The sequence below is a fragment of the Podarcis melisellensis genome, assembly GCF_964234715.1.
Source record: "Podarcis melisellensis genome assembly, chromosome: 12".
Classification (NCBI taxonomy): domain Eukaryota; kingdom Metazoa; phylum Chordata; class Lepidosauria; order Squamata; family Lacertidae; genus Podarcis; species Podarcis melisellensis.
The window spans coordinates 22,338,943-22,359,413 of NC_138544.1; the positions used below are offsets into that span (position 1 = coordinate 22,338,943).

General features: G+C 38.9%; 1 protein-coding gene across 9 annotated transcripts in view; it reads left to right on the forward strand.

The window, feature by feature from the left end:
* TBC1D5 (TBC1 domain family member 5) overlaps positions 1–20,471 on the forward strand; it is a 264,700-nt gene that overhangs the window by 10,728 nt on the left and 233,501 nt on the right. For 8 of the 9 annotated variants that reach the window (XM_081883202.1, XM_081883203.1, XM_081883200.1 and 5 more), the window contains exon 2: positions 2,504–2,566. The exons of the other annotated variant lie outside the window; for it this stretch is intronic. The gene's annotated coding sequence lies outside the window, so the exon portion shown is untranslated. The remainder of the gene's footprint in view (positions 1–2,503; positions 2,567–20,471) is intronic. 9 annotated transcript variants of the gene reach the window in all.

A 20,471-nucleotide genomic window follows, 5' to 3' on the forward strand; every position in this document is an offset into this window, starting at 1 on the left:
ACACAGTTCTAATCATGTCTATATACAGTGATGCCTTGGGTTACATACGCTTCAGGTTACAGACTCCACTAACCCAGAAATATTACCTTGGGTTAAGAACTTTGCTTCAGGATGAGAACAGAAATCATGCAGCGGCGGCGCAGCGGCAGCAGGAGGCCCCATTAGCTAAAGTGGTGCTTCAGGTTAAGAACAGTTTCAGGTTAAGAACGGACCTCCAGAATAAATTAAGTACTTAACCTGAGGTACCACTATACTCAGCAATCATTGCTTCCCACCATCCCATGCTCATTGTTTGCTTTTGAAAGACTGTTACTCTTGGTAATCATTAGAAACACACCTTTCTTATATTTATGGAACTATGCTGCTTTACAGTATTTTAAAGAATTAGAAAAAACACCTAAGAACCTAAGACGCTGCCGTGGCCCATCCAGCTCAGTAATGTTCACACTGACTGGAAGAGGTTCCTCAGGGTTTTAGGTAGGAAGTATTTCCCAGCCCTTCCTAGAGATGCCAGGGATTGAACTTGCATGCAAAGCATGTGCTGCTACCACTGAACTACCCTTCTCCACATTTTATCTAATAGCTTACATGCAACTCCTGCTAATACTAAGATGCCACTTAATTGCACCTATCCTTTAAACTGAAATTTAATGTTTACTATATGAAAGACTTAAGAGGATTCTTAGGAGATGCAGCATATATCTTGGATGTCTTTATGAACAGTTCCTACTGCTTAAACTAGAGCAGAAAACAGCAGTTTAGAATGCCATTTAGATGTACTAATGTAGCCCTCAACATGTGACTGTATAATGCATTGGTTTTAATTATGGACAGCCTTAAGAAAACAGTAAATAACTGTAAGACAGATCCCCTGTATCTGTAAGAACTCTGTTGTTTTGTATGGCAGCACCTACACTTTGAAACTCCTTACTTTTGGTATCTATTGTGTTTTACTCTTTCTTTATGCTTTCAATTATGGCTGCAATTTTTTAGCAATAATTTTTGTTAACTGCTTTGATTTTTTTGCAGTAAAGCGGTATATAAATTTTATGAAATAAAGAAATAAATAGAAATCTTGTATGTCTAACAGACTAAGCTAATCTTAGTCAACCCCACACAAATAGTTTAATAGTTTGGTCTACAAGGGATGTCCAGTGAGATAGTCTAAATTATAGCAGACCTGGAGCTGTTCAGTTTGCTTCCATAAATATGGACAGGAAAATTACAGGTAATTTGGCATGACCATTCAGCAAAACACTTCCAATATTGATTTTCCTTGTTGACATGTGGAAATCTGTTCAATGGATTATGTATAACAAATAGTTTTTTGTATGATTGTCTCTTCATTACGGTCCCCTAAATAGTTCAGACTTTATCCACAAATGAAGTCCAGGAACTGTAAGAATAGCCCTAAGCACCTTTGAAATTCTACAAGTCTTGCTTTTAGGTTGCTATTTACCAGAAACCAGGACCAGGTAACAATTACATTTCAAGGCACTTCCATAAAATAGAGAACTCTTAGAATACAGAGAACTCTTAGAATAGCAATAGTGTGAGATAATTCTACTCACTATAATTAGTATAGTTGGGAACATGTTTGTCCCACTATGTTTTGCAGTACAATGCTTTGGAGCTCCAATTTAGCATACTAAAACAAATCCTGAATGAATTTTGATTTGTAACATTCTACTGGTTGCCCTGGGATGCGGGTGGAATTGCGGGTTAAATCACAGAGCCTAGGACTTGCCGATCAGAAGGTCGGCTGTTCGGATCCCCGTGACGGGGTGATCTCCTGTTGCTCGGTCCCTGTTCCTGCCAACCTAGCAGTTAGAAAGCACGTCAAAGTGCAAGTAGATAAATAGGTACCCCTCTGGTGGGAAGGTAAACAGCGTTTCTGTGTGCTGCTCTGGTTTGCCAGAAGCGGCTAAGTCATGCTGGCCACATGACCCGGAAGCTGTACGCCGGCTCCCTTGGCCAATAAAGCGAGATGAGCGCCGGAACCCCAGAGTCGGCCACGACTGGACCTAATGGTCAGGGGTCCCTTTACCTTTACCCTACTGGTTGCCCCAGATTGATACTACCATTCAAGGATGTGGATGGTATTTTAATTTTAAATGGCGAGTGCATTCAGATAATAAAAACTTGGTAACCTCTGTATATTTCCAAGGACTATGAGCTTTAAACGTTGAGGAAGGATTTAGAAGTCAGCCAAGCATTTTGTCCTTCTCACATTTTGTCTTCATAACTGAATGACTGCCAGTTTGCACAGATTGTGTGTCAGTTTAAATACAACAAACACACATCAGTCTGCTTGAAATCATTCCACCAAAGACTTCTAAAAACTTTAGGTAGTCGGCAAACAGTAATGGTTGTTTCACATTAAGTTGCTTTGTAGAATTATAAAACAGCTTTTCGTATGCTTTCAAATAAAATGTTGTCATCCACTAATGAATGAGATACCATCTGTAATAATTAAGGTTATTCCACTTGTTTTTCCCTGCAGCAAAACTTCTGAAGGTTTGAAGAAGATAGTAAGAAATCTACGAAGGAGGGCTGTAGCAGTATTGTAAGTACTGCATTGAAAAGAATGTGAATTAAAAATATTATAAAGTGCCTGTCCATATATATTTGATGAAAAATTAGTTGTACAAAGGGAGCGCATGGAATGTAAGGGACAAGATATATAGTAGCAGTTTTGTTAATTTATGAAGATAGCTCCATTCTTAGGAAATTTAAAGTGTAGCCTTTGCAGTGTAATCAGGAATTCACCAGTATCACTGAAAAAATATCTTTTTATCTAACAAAGATTGATCTACTTTATATACATTTGTTTATTTAAAACTATCAGAATTTAGAAAATCATTATAGTTTTGTAGGGCTGTCATTTGTTTTAGTGACTTATTGTTTAGGTTATTTTGCAGAATTATTTATTTGCTGATTTATTTATGTATTTCATTATTTATTTATTTGATTATTTAGTAAATTATTTATCTGATGAATTATTAATACATCTTCATGACAAGCTTTAAATTATTTATAACTTAATTTTGATTTTATTGCTTTTCGACGCTGCATTGTTACTGACTAGGTTTTTTTTTTATCCCCTTACTTGCTTCTTGAAAATTAAAGTATTAGCTTTGAGGCAAGTTTATATTCATTGCAAGGCCAATAGATAGATATATTTTCTGCATATGAAGTACTTCTCCTTGTAGGTACACATTTTACATGGCATTTTGTAACTTGTGACTGCGTACTTACTTACCTGTTCACAATCTTGCTTGTGCTGTTCCATAGCTATATAAAGATAAATATTTAACCTTTGGAGTAAAAGTGAACACATTCTTCTTCTCCATAGTTTACACAACTAGTGTACTTTCCTGTGCACTTTCTATATGTGTTGGATATAGAGACACATTCTCTGTTGCAGGAAAGATTCTCTTGATTCAACCCATTATACAGACAATTGTTGCACTGTCATTCAGTAATTTGTTGAAGCTTCACGTTTGCTATCAGAACATGCTGCTAAGAGAATAGGTGAAAGATTTTCTGAGCTCAGTCAAACTTGAGTAGCCTCTTCTTTTTAAATGGAGGTCTTGCTCAGTAAGTTTCACTACAAACACTAACCTGCCCTACAAATGGTTTCAAAGTGTCATTCCTAATGTCTTCTAATGTTTACTGTTGAATCACACCTAATGTAGACAGTTCTGGCTCCACCAGTCTCTCCTTCCATCTCTAATATCCCTTAATACTTTTCTTTCTATTTCTAAGATGCTCTGCTTCCTGCATTACACTAATTTCTATGCACGATTTGTCCTCTGCATACAGAGAGGGTAGGATGCAGATGCCCTCTGTCCACATAGTGAGTCCAGGTGGTGTCTACACAGTCTCAGCACCCTGCTTTGCCTCCCTGGGGCATTTTGCATATGGAGCCCCCTCCTGGCACGCCACAGCAATGATAAATGCATAAACACCCAGCAGGCTATTACTAACAGTTGCTAGATTACAGGGCAAGCTTCATGCATTGTTTGCTGCTCCTTCAACTCTTCAGAAAGTCTACTCGGAGTGAGATCCTAGAAGGAAGAGGGGGCTTCATGAGAAAGCACCATCTTTCCGGGGGTGGAGCACATAAAATATCATGTAAATAATGGAAGAAAAGTTCATACAGAAAGAATGCTCAGAAAACTGACATGTTTTGGGGCCCAGGGAAGATCGATGTCTACTGGTGTTTAAAGTGTCCTGAATTGATTGGACAGTAAAGAGGAGATAAATGGCAGAGAAAAGCCAGTGACGAGCAGGATGGAGATGTGTTCTAAGTAAATCATTCTGCAGATGTTACCTGTGTTTGGGTTACTGGACAAGGATGCAAAATGGCTCTTACCTTAAATATGACTAAATAGTTTGGTCTTGTGTGCATGTCTCTATAAATCACTGCTGTGACTTCAGCTGCTGTAAATGTTTTACAGTTAACTCTAAACTTTTAATTCACTTTAAAATTCAGTAAGTCTGCTTATTTTAATACAGCCTTCCCAGCCTCTCTTTTTTGTAGGGGGAATGTAGTATCTCCTTCATGCACTGAGTAGTAAAATGATGAGGGCAAAGCTGTAGTTCTGATAAATGTGCTGTGTGCACAACATGGCCTTTATTCTGTGTTTAGTGCTTGAGATGAATTACTATAGAATTTAAAGTTTAACAGGGCATGGGAAAGGATGCATTGTACATTTCAAGTTGGGATGCTGTTGCAGCACAGTAGAAATGGCCTCTGTAGATATGTTTCACTATAGAACTTAAATTATGCATGTGTATATCCAAATTCCTTATTTTGAAATATTGAATGTATGAATATTTAATTGGTATCTTGCTTTAGTATCTTCATATGCTTGCCTTAAAGGAAGCTGTTTCCTTTGATTTATATACATGGATAAAAAACTTGTATAGAGTGTGTATCAATGGCTTTTCTCTCTCCTGTATTAGATGAACAGCATTAGGCAATGACAAGTTGGGGGCGGTTTCTTTCTTTCTTTTTGATTGCTGAAGTTTTGTAAACCTTGTTCGTAACACCTTTATGAACACCTTGGTTGCTTTTCACATTAGTTTTTCAGTTTTTTGTTTTTGTTTTTAAAAAAACCACATACTTACAAAGGTCAGATACATCTCAGCATATAACAGTAGAATGCATTGTATTTTGTAGTTTATGCCGAAGTGCATCCCCAGTAATATACATCTTTTTGGAAGTTTTTTATTTATCTTAACCTTTTCATTTGTATTTTTTCCCACAATATAAAAACGTTATTGAAAAAGGCCTGTAAAGCATTGATATTAAATATTGCACGTATGCTCTGTCACTCACTTGTACTAGTATTAAATGCTTCCTGAATGACATATTATGATAGTTCCAGGGGTAATATAAGGCAGCTTATGCACTGGTCCTGAGAACAGCTAGTGAGAAGTGAAAGCACAGCCAAAGGTCACATTAAACAAGAGTTCTGTCACACCCTATTCATTTACCCACCAATTTGTGAGAATAGCTGGTTACATCTTGTGCTGTATAATTTTTAGGAAAGATAGTGCTATTTTTACTTACTGTGTTTTAAGAGCATGTCAACTTGGATGCTACAGGTTAAAATAATATTCCACAATATTATTCAAACACATCTTAATTCCAGCCTTGGAAAAAAATGCACTTGCATGTGCCTATGTACATACAGGGTGATTCATAAGAATAAATTCCAATCACTATAAATGGAAACTGCATACTTCATTATGAATCACCCTGTATACATAGGTTTGCACAACAGGGCTTCTTTAAAAAACAAAAAAAGCAACCTTGCTAATTTCCTCCCCCCGCCTCTTTAAAGACATATTGTAATTAAACTCTCCCAAGTTTAACCAACATTTTTCAATGAAGTACAGTAACTGATATAATCACTTCAGTGCTATTTTGTAATTAAAACAAATACAGTACTCCACTGTTTATATATGTTTCTAAGGTGGATCAAAATGACTTGTGCAGAACCTTTGGACTGTAGGTACTGGGGTGCAGAGAAGTTCAATGGGTTTCATATCATGTAGCAGTTCTTTGGAGAAAAGAACTGAAACCACCTACTGGACAATAGTAGGTCTCTCCGTGTAATAATTACATGTGTATTTCCTTTCCTGTAGTTTAAATGTAAACTATAATTTTGCAAACTGCTGTACTTGACAGTTCAGGGACCTAAATGATACTGTTTGCTAACTGTATTAACTACAGAAAACATCTGCATGCATCTATAGTTTTTTAAAATATTATTTTGCCATGTCTGATTTTCAGTTCCTTGCTTGTCTTGTATTTATATATTTTTAATAGATGAAAATGACAAAATATTATGATGGTGGGCTTTCTGTGTGTCATGGGCTAAGTCATAGGTTAGTCTTAAGACAAAGCAGCCTCATATATCTATAAGTCAGAACTGAAGAGTAAGAGGACTGAAGGACAAACCAGGAGGGAGGACCAAAGAGGGAGCCAGGAGTCAGACTAAAGAATACAAAGCTGAGGAGCACCATATTGCTTTGGCAAAGCTGAATAGGAAGCTTTTTCTTATACTCTTGGGTCAACTGCATCTTATTCCATCTTAGTAGTTGGAGTAAGCACAGGGCCTGAGGGTACCTCAGATTGATTCTGTAACCTGCGGGTTTGTGGCTCAGCATAAAGCACAGCTGCACCCAGATTCATTTCGTGTCACAGCAACTCCTGAGCTTGTGGTAGACTTTCATCTGGTAGTTGCATTGTAAACTACTGCACAGTCCTCAGTTACTATGTATAAATGCTCTACACATTAGTTGGGGTAAGATGTAAATAAACCCAAATTAGTATCTGGATACTGAGGGATGCTTTTAAAACAGCTTGATGGATTTGATTGCCTGCCACCTACCACCCTGAACATTTTCCCCATGCTCTGGATTTTATTGTCTTTTTGCCATCATTTCCCCTGTATAGCATGTGTGTCATCCAGCTTCAGAATCTGAAATTTCATCCTCTATCCAGTGTTTTTATCGTTAATTTTGAACAGCTATATCATAAGTGATGCTCTTTGAAATAGCTTGGTGCTTGAATTTGGGGAAGGAGGTGAAAATTAGATACTTTTGTTTCAAATTAGGGCAGACTCAATTTAGCCTTTGGTGTATTGACCTTCTTTATACTCATGCAAACTATTTGCTAATGAGCTTGAATTAATACATTCACACTTCCACTGTATTATTTCGGTTATCGATCATTACCATGAAAAGTGAAAAGCATTAATGAATGGTTAATGTAGCATAATATTAGGCATGACCTATCTTCAAAAAAGTTTCTAGATATGCTAATTGTTTAATTATGTGTACTTCCTTACTGCAAGGGTAGGGCAAGTAGTATTGTAAGCATGGCAATATTCCATATACTTTTCTTTCTTAAAAACTTGTAGTGGCAGTCTAAGCTGATGGTTATTACTGATTTTGGAGGTAATAGTGGCTGTTTCCATTTTCTAGTATTACCCAGGCCAGGGCTCTTTGAAGCTGGAAGTGTCAGCAAATGGGCACTTTGAGATATGGTTTCCTCTTCAAGGGCATATGTCCATTATAACCTCTGCTGGCATAAGGCTTTGGTTGTTAAATACTTTTCAGCTAATTATGTGCCAGAATGAAAACAGGAAAACAAAAAAGTGACAATTAATTGTGTGTGACAATTAGTTGTATGCATAGCTTTCTGTAACCTGGACCTCTTGAACATAACAATGTCTTGTCAAGTCACTTTTATTGCATTTAGCCATACACCATTTCATTGAAACCCTGACCCAGACAGGATAGTTTAATAAAATGCACAGTAAAACATTAGACTAAGAAACCGCCTGCATAAAACATCCAACTTATTAACAAAAAGTTGTTGTTTGTTATATGAAAGCTACAAATACTACCAATTGTTATTTTCTTATGAAACCTACAAATACTATCAATTGCAGACAACCTGTATATAAAAGGGGCAGATGGAGCCCATCAACCTGGGAAGGTAGTCCATGGAGAAGGAAAACTCTTATCCTGAACCTCCGCCGCTTTGGGGAAAATCTTTGGGAGAAAAAAAAGGCTTAGGAGTAAACCCTACACAAATCCAGAGTGGAATCCCTAAGACTGTTGGATGCTGCCTTGTATGCCTCCTTCTGGCATCTCCTGCATCCAAGCTGGTGCCAAATGTACTGCTTTGCTTTCCTGTAGAAGCATCAGCAAGGTCAAGAGGGGTGTCTTGTCATTTAGTCAACCCAGGACCTCCATACACACTGCCCAGGCTAGCATCCCAGGGAGTTCACTCTGATGCTGCTAAGTCAGCGGTTTGACTTCACCCCCGGAGGCACACTCCATTGTCTATTGAGACAGGCAGATACCAACAACATAATATGTAAGCACAAAGAATACAGCAACAGTGTTCTAATTGACAGGACTTTGTACACATAGTCCCCAGCTAAAGGGAGATGCTCATGAAGTTGTACTTCTTTCTGACACAACCGTCCATTGAACATTGGTGAGGCTTGTAAATAAGATAAGCTTGGAAATGCAAGGACCGACTTATTGGATAGTGGCCTTGCATAAGTCACTTGGTCAAACTTTTTGGCTGAAAGGCAGGATATAAATGTACTTCAGAATGTACTTCAGAAAGAAGTACAACTTCATGAGCATCTCCCTTTAGCTAGGGACCATGTGTACAAAGTCCTGTCAATTAGAACACTGTTGCTGTATTCTTTGTGCTTACATATTATGTAAGCACATATTTTATATAAATAATAAATAAATAAATAACCTTTTACATCTCTCCTTTTCATGAGGATTTCCTCTTAACAAACCTTAATTCTTATGAACAATGCACATAATTTGCAGGCTCTCTTGTCTATGCGTGTCTGCTGTATTTTGAATTCTGTTAAGCCTAATGGTTCAGATCCAGAGGTTCTCTTTTTCTAAGGAAAGGAGTCTTCCTCCAATGGAGCAAAGGGAACTTTTGGATCCAATGCAACAGAAGCTTAAGTAGAATCCAAGAGGAAAGTGAGGGCCAGTGAAGCAAGCAGAAATGAGAAGCAACATAATTGTAATGAAGAATGGGAAAGATTCAGCAAGTAGTAGACCTATTAGGATCTTGGGGAGCACACAGGGATAGCAAGAGAAGGAGGAAGATGGAATTTTATTAGCAGAAACCTTGAAGTAGCAGCGATGAAGATTGAACAGGAACCAGGAAATAATGCAGCAAAGGGTAGAGGGAAACCTCAAATGAAGAATAATGTAAACTACAGTTTCAAAAAGCAAGAAAAGCAGGGTAGGAAAAAACGACATTGTAAGGCACTGTCCATGTTATAGACCAACAGTGCCAAAGTAGTGTAATAATGTCATTGCAGAAGGCGTGGGTCTGCACAGTTTGAAGCATCAGAGGATGCTAAGGTCTTATCAGTAGCGTAGCGTGGGTTGTCAGCACCCGGGGCAAGGCAAGTAATTTGTGCCCCCTAACCCGTGGATTTGCGCCCCCTAACCCTAACCCCCAGATGTTGCGCCCGGTGCGGCCGGCCCCCCCTGCACCCCCCATGCTACGCCACTGGGTCTAATAAGTTCCTTGGGCTAGTTCCTTGTGATTCTGTTAATAGTTAGAACTGCATATCTGCAGCCGAAGGTTGGCTAATGTGGAATTTGGCGGCCTCCTGAATCTTCCTCATCTGCTTTGTAGATAAGAAAGTATGCTTGGCACCAGACAGCGTTTCTTCTTGCTATACTGAAATTTGTCTTTATTTTCCTAATGAGCCAGTTGTCTTTGGCAGGGTAGTTGTCCCCAGTTTCCTTTCAAACTACAATTTCACGTGTATATTAAAATACATAATGCTGGAGGATATGCCAGAGAAACAATATGAATACAGTATTGCTGAATACGTGGGGCATAGGATTTGTAGAATGAAAGTTAAAATAGATGGTTCTGCTCATTTACAAGAAAAGTCACCAGACAGCATTGTTTGTCAATCAACAAGCCTTTGAGCTGACAGCCATTGCAGCAATGCTGCATTAAGAATTGAAAGGTGCCTTTTGCATGTTAGAATTAAAACGGGTGACACTAATGCAGTACCTACTACTCCTGAGTTAAATTCTATGGAATGTTTTGGGAGTTGGTGGCAAACATTGCACATATTCTTTGGAATGACAAATAGAATGGATGAGGTGTTTGAAAAGGGGTGATAGTGGAAATCCTCCTGTTAATGGCTTGTACCAAACTTAAGATCTGTCCCTTGTTTAAAAAGCGGAAGAAGTAAATAACAGTTAACATTCGTTCCTGATTGAAAGTCTCAGGAGGAAAATATTGAGGAAGCATGTCAAGTTAAGAAGAAACAATGAGCATAAGATTTGTCATCTTAAGGACATATTCCTGGCAGTCTAGGTTGGTTGATGATATGATAGTGTGATAAACTCTTTTGAAAGCAGTAGCAATACAGTGGTAGCTGTAGTTGTGGACAATCCGTTTTGGGGTGCCCTTCACACCTCGAAAAGTCCGCAACTAGAGCGCCTCTTCTGTGAATGTGTGCGGCGCGATTGAGCAGATCGTTTCTGCTCATGCGCAAAGTGCGTAGATCGCTTCTGTGCATGCGCGGGTGGCGAACCCGGAAGTGTTTCCAGGTTTGTTGCGTTCATAAGCTGAAAGAGCGGAACACAACACGAGGTATGACTGTACTTTTGCTACATGCTGTGTGTAGTCTTGATTACATGAACAATATTTGCTGCTGAAATCTGAGGTTTTATGTGCATGTGAAAATGTTAAGAAAACGCAGCAGTCTAGATAATGAATTATTGGATTGGTCATGTTTCAGAAAATTCATGTATATTTCCTTATTGGGTTACTCTTGGCCATACAGTGGTACCTCTGGTTGTGAACGGGATCCGTTCCGGAGCCCTGTTTGCAACATGAGCAGAATGCAGCCCGCGTCTGTGCATGCGTGGGTTGCAATTTGCCGCTTCTGTGCATGCGCGTGATGTCATTTTGCGCGTCTGTGCATGCGCGAGTGGCAAAACCTGGAAGTATCCCTTTCTGGTACTTCTGGGTCGCCGTGGGACGCAGTCTGAAATCGCGCAACCTGAAGCATATGTAACAAGAGGTATGACTGTACTTTGTTTCCAAACTGAATCCAGCCACCCAGTGTAGCATCTCCTGTTAGTTTTTTTCTTTGGCACTGCGTAGAATCTGTGAGTCAGGAATGTTATCTACCTATAGTATAAATAAAGTAATAAAATTAATTATAGGTAGTATGAATTAGTGAGGTTCACACTGTATTAAGGAGATCGGTGAAGGTTGAGAGCAACATTTAATCATGAAGAATTGCTTGCACTTTGTACAATTTGTTTTAGATTTATGTATTTGTTACGTTTCTAAGAGACCTTTTGAGAATTTGCTTATCTACTAAATCTATTATATTTGCAGTATTAGTTGTGGTGCCCGACAATAAGAGCTAAGGTCTCTCGTACTTCATATGTCACTACCAATTTTATGATGACTCTAATATTGTGTGAAGCAAATGATAGCAGAAATCCCACCACATCCTGACCATTTCAGAGAAGGACAAGCACATATGATCAAATCATGAGCATCTGTCACATCATTGAAAAATTTAGGGAGTTGAGTCATTCATTGATAATGTGCTTCATTGGCTATGCAAAAAAAATTTGATACCATCTGACATGACCATCTTTAGAGGATACTTGCTGACATGAGGATTCCAAAATATCTTACTGAACTTTCTTGCATGTTTGTTTGGTTTTTTTGCAGGGGAGGTGGGCGCGGGGATGGCATTGACCATAGATTTTGTTGCAAATGGCAGCAAGTAAAAACAAGTAGTTTCCCACAGGACAGCAAAAAAATGGCATGTCATCAGCAATCCTGATCAATCTTGGCTTATATTGCAGATGTGTAATGTCTTGAAATAATCACTAGAGGTGCTTCTTCAGTTCACATACAGTGGTACCGCGGGTTACAGACCCTTCAGGTTACAGACTCTGCTAACCCAGAAATAGTACCTGGGGTTAAGAACTTTGCTTCAGGATGAGAACAGAAATTTTGTGGTGGCTGCAGCGGGAGGCCCCATTAGCTAAAGTGGTACCTCAGGTTAAGTACAGTTTCAGGTTAAGAACGGACCTCCAGAACGAATTAAGTTCTTAACCCAAGGTACCACTATACTGCCTTTAAATCAACATCACAATTGAAATAGTTAGGTTCACTGTCTGTAAAAGTGGTATAAGAATGCTTTAAATGGTGTGGATGATGACCCAAGTTAAAAAGTGGAACCAGCAAAGCAATTTTGCAGAATAGCTTTCTTCCTAAAAGGAGTGCTCTTACCTCAGAGATTTGATGTGAGAACGAAATGTGGCATGGAGCTGTGGACAGTGCCCTGAGCTCCTTTTAAAAGAGGCAAGATATAAAATAAATACATAAAAATTCTGAAATTAGTTATAGAAATTCTCAAAACCAGAAGACAGAGCAGAAAATGCAGCACTGATATTCCGTGAGTGAAATGGAACTAGATAAATCCATCTACTGTATTGGCCTGAATATAAGCCTCATTCCCCCCCCCCCCCCAATTCTGACCGTGAAAAGTTAAAGTGTAGCTTAAAGTCGTAACCTTACAAAAATTGGCTATTACGATATCACTGCTGAGACATACAGTAAAATAGAACGGGTGTGAGTGCCTGCGGAATTTTAGGGTAGCGGCTTATATTCGGGTATTGTCTTTTTTCCCTTTTCCCCCTTTGAATTTTAAAAGTGTGGCTTATATTTGGGTGCAGTTTATATTTGGACCAATACGGTATCACTAATTTGTATTGCCTGTCTTGGGTTATGTTTCTTCTGGGATGTATTGGAATGTTGCAAACTGGCTTTTAAAATATTTAGGCTGCAATCTTAACTTCACTTACCAGGTAGTAAGTACTATTGAATTCAATAGGATTTACTTGTGAGTAGACCTGGTTAGGATTGCGCTTTTGGTTATTGATTAAAGCCTTCCCGTGGATTTGGTTAACAGGGATACCAGTTGAATACATGAGACCCCATATTCCACAGAAGTTTCCTTCCCATTCCTATTTCACCCTGAGTCACAAAGCATCCCAAAGACACATAGGATTTCCACTTCCAAAATATCTTCAGTCTTAGAATGATGTCCCCACTGTGGAAGGACGCGTGGATCCAGAAGGGGCATCCACAGTCACTTTTGGACTCGCTATTAAGACCATTTTCATGGAAGACAATCTTACTCGGCTACGAGTGATTGCCAAAGAAGACTAGTGATTTCTACATTGTAGGGGTTTGGGGGAATGTATGTAGTGTTATTTTTTTCCTGTTGTATTGATATTAATGAGAAGAAAAGGGGGAGGCATTTTTGTTATGGATAATTTATTTCATTTCAGACTATATTATCATTTGGTGAAAGCCCTATTGATTAGCCTTCATAGCTTTACAGAGCTTTTCTTCTAAGCACTTAAAGTTTGAGTTGTCTCAGTCCCATAGGACTTAAAAGAAAGCTGTTAGTACCATGAAATTCTTCAGAATATTTCCAACAGCTTGAAGCTTCTCATAAGAATGCAAAATATTAGCACATTAATGTTATTAACCCCTTTAGTACATTTAGCAGAAAAAATAGTTTTATATAATCAAAGTCTGGATTGTGTCTTTATTATCCTTGCCTGCTTTTTCCTCTGTATCTGAAAAATATGTTATCCTATACTATAAACAGATGCTGCTTTAACAATGCAATACATTATGTACCAAAAATGATTTCTGTTTTAATCATAGATGCTGATTTAATGAGACACACAACCAGCTTACATCAAAAATGGATTTAGGGTGTGATTTAGTCTTCTGTGTGTTTTTCGCTACATAATGGGAATATGGTACCTCATGTTCTAAATTGAATCATGCAATGTGCATAGTACAGTCTTGTCTTCTAAGCTGGGGTTCTGCTTGGTAGAATATTCTGTTTGTTCCATTTGCTTCAAATACAGAGGTCATTTTTAGAAACCGTGGTGCAATTAATCATAAATGTGTTGGAGTTAGTCGGAGGAAAAATGACTGCTCCATGTTGTGCACTTTTAGTCCATTTCACTGCTTTGTCAACTTGGCGGCACCTGCTATATCAGGCTGTATTACAAGAAGGAAGAAGAACTGTGCAGAACCAGGGCTGCTGGTTCTGCTGTGAAACCAGGCTTCTTCCTGCATCAGTTGGCAGCTGGCTGCAGCCATTACGTTACACTGCAGTGGAGGAGGAAAGAGAGGGGATGGAGGACTCTCCACTGACACAGCTAAGAGACCAGCAACCTTTGGTTCCTTCTCTTCTGGAACTTTTTCAGCTGAGCTGATCATTAGAAGAAATTGTACCTGAGTTTGTTTATTTCCTTTTCCATCCCAATCTTTGTCATGTCTTTTTGGATTGTGAGTCAGAGGACAGAGACTATTGATTGTGGTTGGAACCTTTTTTGACCGAAGCACATAAAGTTATTTAAATGAATATGTACATTAAAAGCTGATGCCGTTTGACGGAGGGTATCTGTTTGCATGCATATAAAATGAGGTTTTCTAGTCTTAATACTGGCTTTATGCTCATGGATTGGAGGTGAGGTTGCTAATCAGCTTGCACCTGAGATATAACAACAGCTTAGTCGTTTACAAATAGTTTCCCTATCCCTACTGCCCTTCCATTTCAGTTCCTCAACTTTTTTTTTATTCTACAGATTCTCTGACAGTCTTTGTTATTTAGTACCCAGATATTCTGACTGCTTTCCTAACAATGAATTTGTTTCAAATGACGTTTTTACATTTAGATGCAGCTGGATAATACTATACTTGGGAATGGTTTGTGGGGGGGAGTGTCTTCATATTGTGTTTTTTAATTCCACTGAACCCAGCAGAGTTAAATGTAGTTTGGAAGCACAGGGAAGAATTAATGATTGGAAGATACAGAGTTGGTAAATTATTTATTCTGGCCCCGAGGAAGCTGAAAAGCTGAGTGAAAGACTAATAAATCATTTGTGGTAGTGCTGGTTGTCACTTCCAATTATTTTAGATGGTTTTGTGATAAACTGCAGCACCTGCTAGATATCCCTACACCATCCCTTGATGCTGGCAGTGCAGCTTGTTCAGTCGATTATCAAAGGCAAGTTTATCTAAACTTTCTACAGGTTAAGGGAAGGATTGCTGTTCGTCCTCCCTGCCTTTATTTTTGAAGATGTCTTTTTAGAGCATGCGTGGTATATGGACGAGGTACTATACAATTCAGGAAGCTGCTAGATGTTAATCAATAGTTTTCTGTAGTTCCACTCGGGAGTGGGTTAATTCAGGAGCATCTATTTAAGACCACATATTTTCTTGATAACCGCAATCTAGGTTACTTGCACTAAACCATTATGGATTAAACACAGAGATTATGCTGAAGTCAGGGAAGCAGCCATTTTACACAAGCCCTTAGAGCCCTTATACCTAAAGCAGGCAATAGTTTTGTCCAGATACAGTTCTACTCAGAAGTGGATACTGTATGAAGGTGGAACATCTTTGGCAATCCCTCTAATAAACAAACTGCAGTATACAACCTTTCATTTTGTTGTTGTTTAGTCGTGTCTGACTCTTCGTGACCCCATGGACCAGAGCACGCCAGGCCCTCCTGTCTTCCACTGCCTCCCGCAGTTTGGTCAAACTCATGTTGGTAGCTTCAAGAACACTGTCCAACCATAACCTTTCATTTAGTTCTCTTTAATTGTGTGTATGTTTATTGTATTTGGAGTGAATGGTTTTGCCATTAGCTAATCAATTAAGTTTATTTTTGCACCATAGATAAAAAGAACCTTGGAGTTTCGTCCATGTGAAATACAGAGGAAACAAGTCCTGTTAATAAGAATTCAATTCAACCCTGTATAGAGTAAGTAAAGGTAAAGGTACCCCTGCCCGTACGGGCCAGTCTTGACAGACTCTGGGGTTGTGCGCCCATCTCACTTCATTTTTTGCCTCATGCAAAGCATAGTTTCCTACAAGTCAGTAGATGGTTGCAGATCTGTCTTCTGCCCCAAATGTGTACTGTGCTGGTGATGCTGTTCTTCTGAACTTCCTTCCTATCACTAACTGCCCTTCAGCCAACCTTGGAAATAGATGAAATGAGAGATATGATACTTGCCCCCACTTGACTAGCTCTGTGGGGTGGGAGGGAATGTTTGGGTGCCATCTGATATGTTGCATATAAAGCTGCTTTCCCCCTCCCATACTTTTTGTATGATATCTTGAGCATGGCAGCTTCTCCAGATACTGTGAAAATCAACATGTCATAATTTGTGTCACACAGAGTATTGTTTTGTAGGACCAGTGTGTGAAACACAGAAAACAAAAACAGTCCTGGGAGTTGACTCTAAGTGTTATCCTTGTTTAGAGTGGAGGTACCTGGTTCTGAATCACGAGAACCATCGCTTTACTCCCCAGCCACAGCTTCTGTCTTGGCTGTAATACATGCAGTTCCTCCTTCAGGTCTGCCCTCCCAAGTGACATATAGGGAAGCAAAACAGGCACATGCTGTGGAGCAGGTTTGGAGGCCTGTGGTGCCTCACAAGAAGAAAGAAAAATGCTTGTTATTTTGATTATAGATGTGATTCACTTTGTTTATATCCAGTCATCACTCTAGACTATTTATTTTTTAATAGAAGCATTTCTATACTGCCATATCATAAAATATCAGGGCGGTATACAACAATAAAAGAGAACACCATTAAAAACAGAAAACAAATAATCATTAAAGTGGCTGGCTAATTAAACAGCTGCAAAGGCCTATCGGCATAGAAAGGGCATCAATAGATGTCTGAAAGTCAAAAGCAAGGACGCCTGCTGAATCTCGACTGGAAGATTGTTCCACTAAGTGCCCAACAGTTGGGCCTCTGCAAAACAAGGGATAAGTGGCAGTGCTCCTCTGGATGATCTTAGTTACTGAGTTGGAATATAAGGGCTCAATTGGTTCTTAAGGTATCTTGGACCGAAGTGGTACTTAATAAAGATCTCACTACTTGTAGCAGCTGCCCACGTATTGTTACTGATGCTTTAAAATGGTGGGGAGAGTGGACTCTGCTCACCTCAGGTGCTTTTGTGTAGCTGGAATGTGTCACTGAGCTGTGATAATGTCACTACCATGTCTGGATGGATAGGTGTGGTTTGCAGATATCTCGTAACTTGCATGCAACTAAAATATAACCTACTGAGCAAAGATAAGAGCTATATCCATTGCTCTCTCTCTCGGGTCCTGACCACCTCTGGCTTGTGAGCATGGAAGGTTGCCCATCAGGCAATGTGGCTGGAAAAAAGTTTTCCCACCTCCGTTTTAAAAACAACACTTAATGTGTGAGTATATGACTAGCCCATAGGAGCTATGCTAGCTCAGTCTCTAAGGCTAGTATGTTGTATGACGCTTAACACCTGACATTAGTGACGTGGGTAATTGTAGTGGAAGCTACAGAAAAACACATTTCCAGATGGAACTTTAATATAACTTCTGATTGAGCTGGGTATCTTTTAAGAGTCTCCTAGCATCTGTTGGGGAAATGTGTATGGCATTATTCTAAATTTTCACCAAATTAAGCCACCCTCAGGGCAAGGTTGAAATTCCTTTACTGATAAACGTATTGTCAACAGCTTCTTTACAGTACATTAAGTAAAACCTCAGATAAAAGTTTTATTTATCTGATATCAGTTAAAAATACATAAAGTACCTTACTGTTAAAGTATTCTTTAAATGGAGAAAAATAGAGACAAGGCAGCAGCTGAACTGTAACTAGGGCTGCTTACTCACATTTGTGTCATGTGCTTTGCTCTGCTTTTTTTTTTTTATTTGAATGGAATTCATTAAGTTGGAAGAAGTACTTTCAAATGTTTTCTAGTGAGAGCTGGTCAAATAGTGAGTGTTCATCTTAACCTTGTCCTGAAAATGGACTGAGTGGCTAGGTGAGTGTCCCGATCTCACCTTCTCTTTGCCTCTACTTTCCATAATCATCTTCTCTTATTTCATTTCCCTCATTTCTCCTCCCAGTGCTGATCATAACCCAGGTTCCTCTGATACCTGCATCTTCCACAATTTCTTTCCTAAGCGACTTTTTTCTTTATACATCCTTTGCTCACGACCTGTTTGCTTTCTTCTCTGTCCCATTATGGAGTACCTTACCTGGCTCCTCTTCTCTTCCAGAGAAGGAAACTTGTGGCACTCCAGTTGTTGTTGGGCTCCAAATCCAGTCAGCATTGTAGTATTGGGTATGATGGCGACTGTAGTCTCACAACATTTGGAAGCTGGACTATAGATGGCCTATCCATGTAAAATCTGTACATTGTCACACTTAACATGTCATACATATTCATATGGAAGATGTTCTGAGGATGAGGGGCACCTGAACAGCTTCCCCCCAGAAAAAGACCCCCCCCCCCAGATTTTCAAAACATAGCCCATTTTTTTCCTTTCTCCTCCAACTTTTATCTTTCCTTCCTACGCTGGGAAAGCAGTTCAGGAGGAGGAAGTTGGGAAGGTTGGCAAGTAAACTTACTCAAAGGCATTTGGCGTACTGTGTAGTAAGGGTTCTCTAAAACACTTGTATGAACATTTGATTCAAATAAAACCAGAGTGTTTCATAACAAATCCATTAGAAATATAGTAGTCTGTGAAAACCACCAAGCAATTAAATTGATCAAAAGGTAAGCATACTTAATATCATATGACAATGGGGGCTACAAGCACTCTGACAGTAATTTTTGAAGGAGAGCCAGTAGTGAAAATGCACAAACTTATGTGGGAAGAGAGTTTCATCACAGTTCAGTTACAGAAAGAATCCTGTTTGCTGTCACAAATAAATAAAATATTTTTAACTTTTGTATGCTTTAAAGTGGGGTTTGTAATTTTTTCTTGATTTTCTTGCTTCTTGATGACCCTCCCTTTTGAATTTGAGGTCTCAGTTATGTTATACATGAAAAGTTGAGCTCCAAAGAGGCCATATATACACATTTTTGGTGGGCTGATGCCCTTTTAACCTCTTGTAGTCTGTAGGGGTGGTTTTTACATGTATGATGCTAGAAATATGAAGCTCCAAAATTGTTTTGTACCTCCCAGTGAACTTCAGCGATGTGTGGGAGCTGGCACTGTATTGCTCTGTGTGTGGTTTCTAGATCGGCTAGATTTCAGCCGATCTAGAAGCCGCCTGAGCTTGGCTGGGGAGGGCGGGGTATAAATAAAAAAAATATTATTATTATTATTGCTGACATTGGTGGGCAGCAAAGGGCTGTGTGCTGACAAAGAAGCAGAGAGGGGGCAGGAAGCTCAGGCACTATGTGGGGAGCTATGGGATGCAGCTGGGCAGTGGGAACATGATTTGAATTCAGCCTCAAAAGGAAACTGTCCAATTTGTGTGGGAGAGGGGTAATATGACCAAAACTATTGGCCAGAACTTTGGGTGGGGGAAAAGCAAATGAGCGGTGCTTTGGACTTGGCTCTCCAAAAAACTTTGCAAATCTTTTCTTAGGAAAACGAGTCAGTTCATCTATTTGAATGCCTTTATGTGTTTTATGCTAAAGACCTGGGTCTATAGAAAGGGAAAGAAAGAAACATCTTTCATTTATCTTAATCTGTGTTAATAAAAATAGAATAAAAACATTACAAACAATTTAGTTAAGAAAGAAGCTGTAAAAAGCATCATTAAATAGCTGATAGGAGCAAAAAAATAAACTGTGCCCTGAATGGGTCAGAAGTCGTATGTTCTCAATGAAAAAGAACCACACCTTTCACTTGTGGTAGCCCAATTCCCAAGTATGTCTTCCTGTTGGGCCCTCCTAAGCACCAATAATAGCTCTCTTCTGTGCCAAATAGTTTGTATGCTTTTATCTTCAGTCTGTTGGTCCACTTTACATCAGAGTAGAAGCTAACTGATGAATACAAAAAGCATGAAGAAAATGCTTTATGTTGGAAATGTTTTATAAAAGCTTAAACATCCAGTGGGCATTGTACCTTTATGGTATCTTTAATATGAAAAAATTAATTTGCAGTTCATGCATGCTACCAGATGTATAATGACATTCCCATGAGATTTAGCATACATGTCAGTTAAAGCAATTTTAAACCGTATGCCTGGTATGCTATAGGTTTCTATAAGTATTTAAAATTTCTTAGTATTTGCGTTGTAAGAATTTTGATAGAATTGAAGAAAGCAAAGTTTATTTCCACATGGACCATTGAAAATTGTCAGTCTTAAAGAATAATCAAGGGCTAAATTAACAGTACAATCCTATGCATGTCTGATCAGAAATAAGTTTCATTAAGTTACTCTCAGGTAAGCGAGCATTGGAGTGTAGCCTAAGAATCTTTTTAGTTAAAATATATGTGTTTTATCTTTTCTTTCATTTTTTTTTAAGGGAAAGGGACAACTAAATGGAAGGGAAAATGTTAACTTGTAGATTT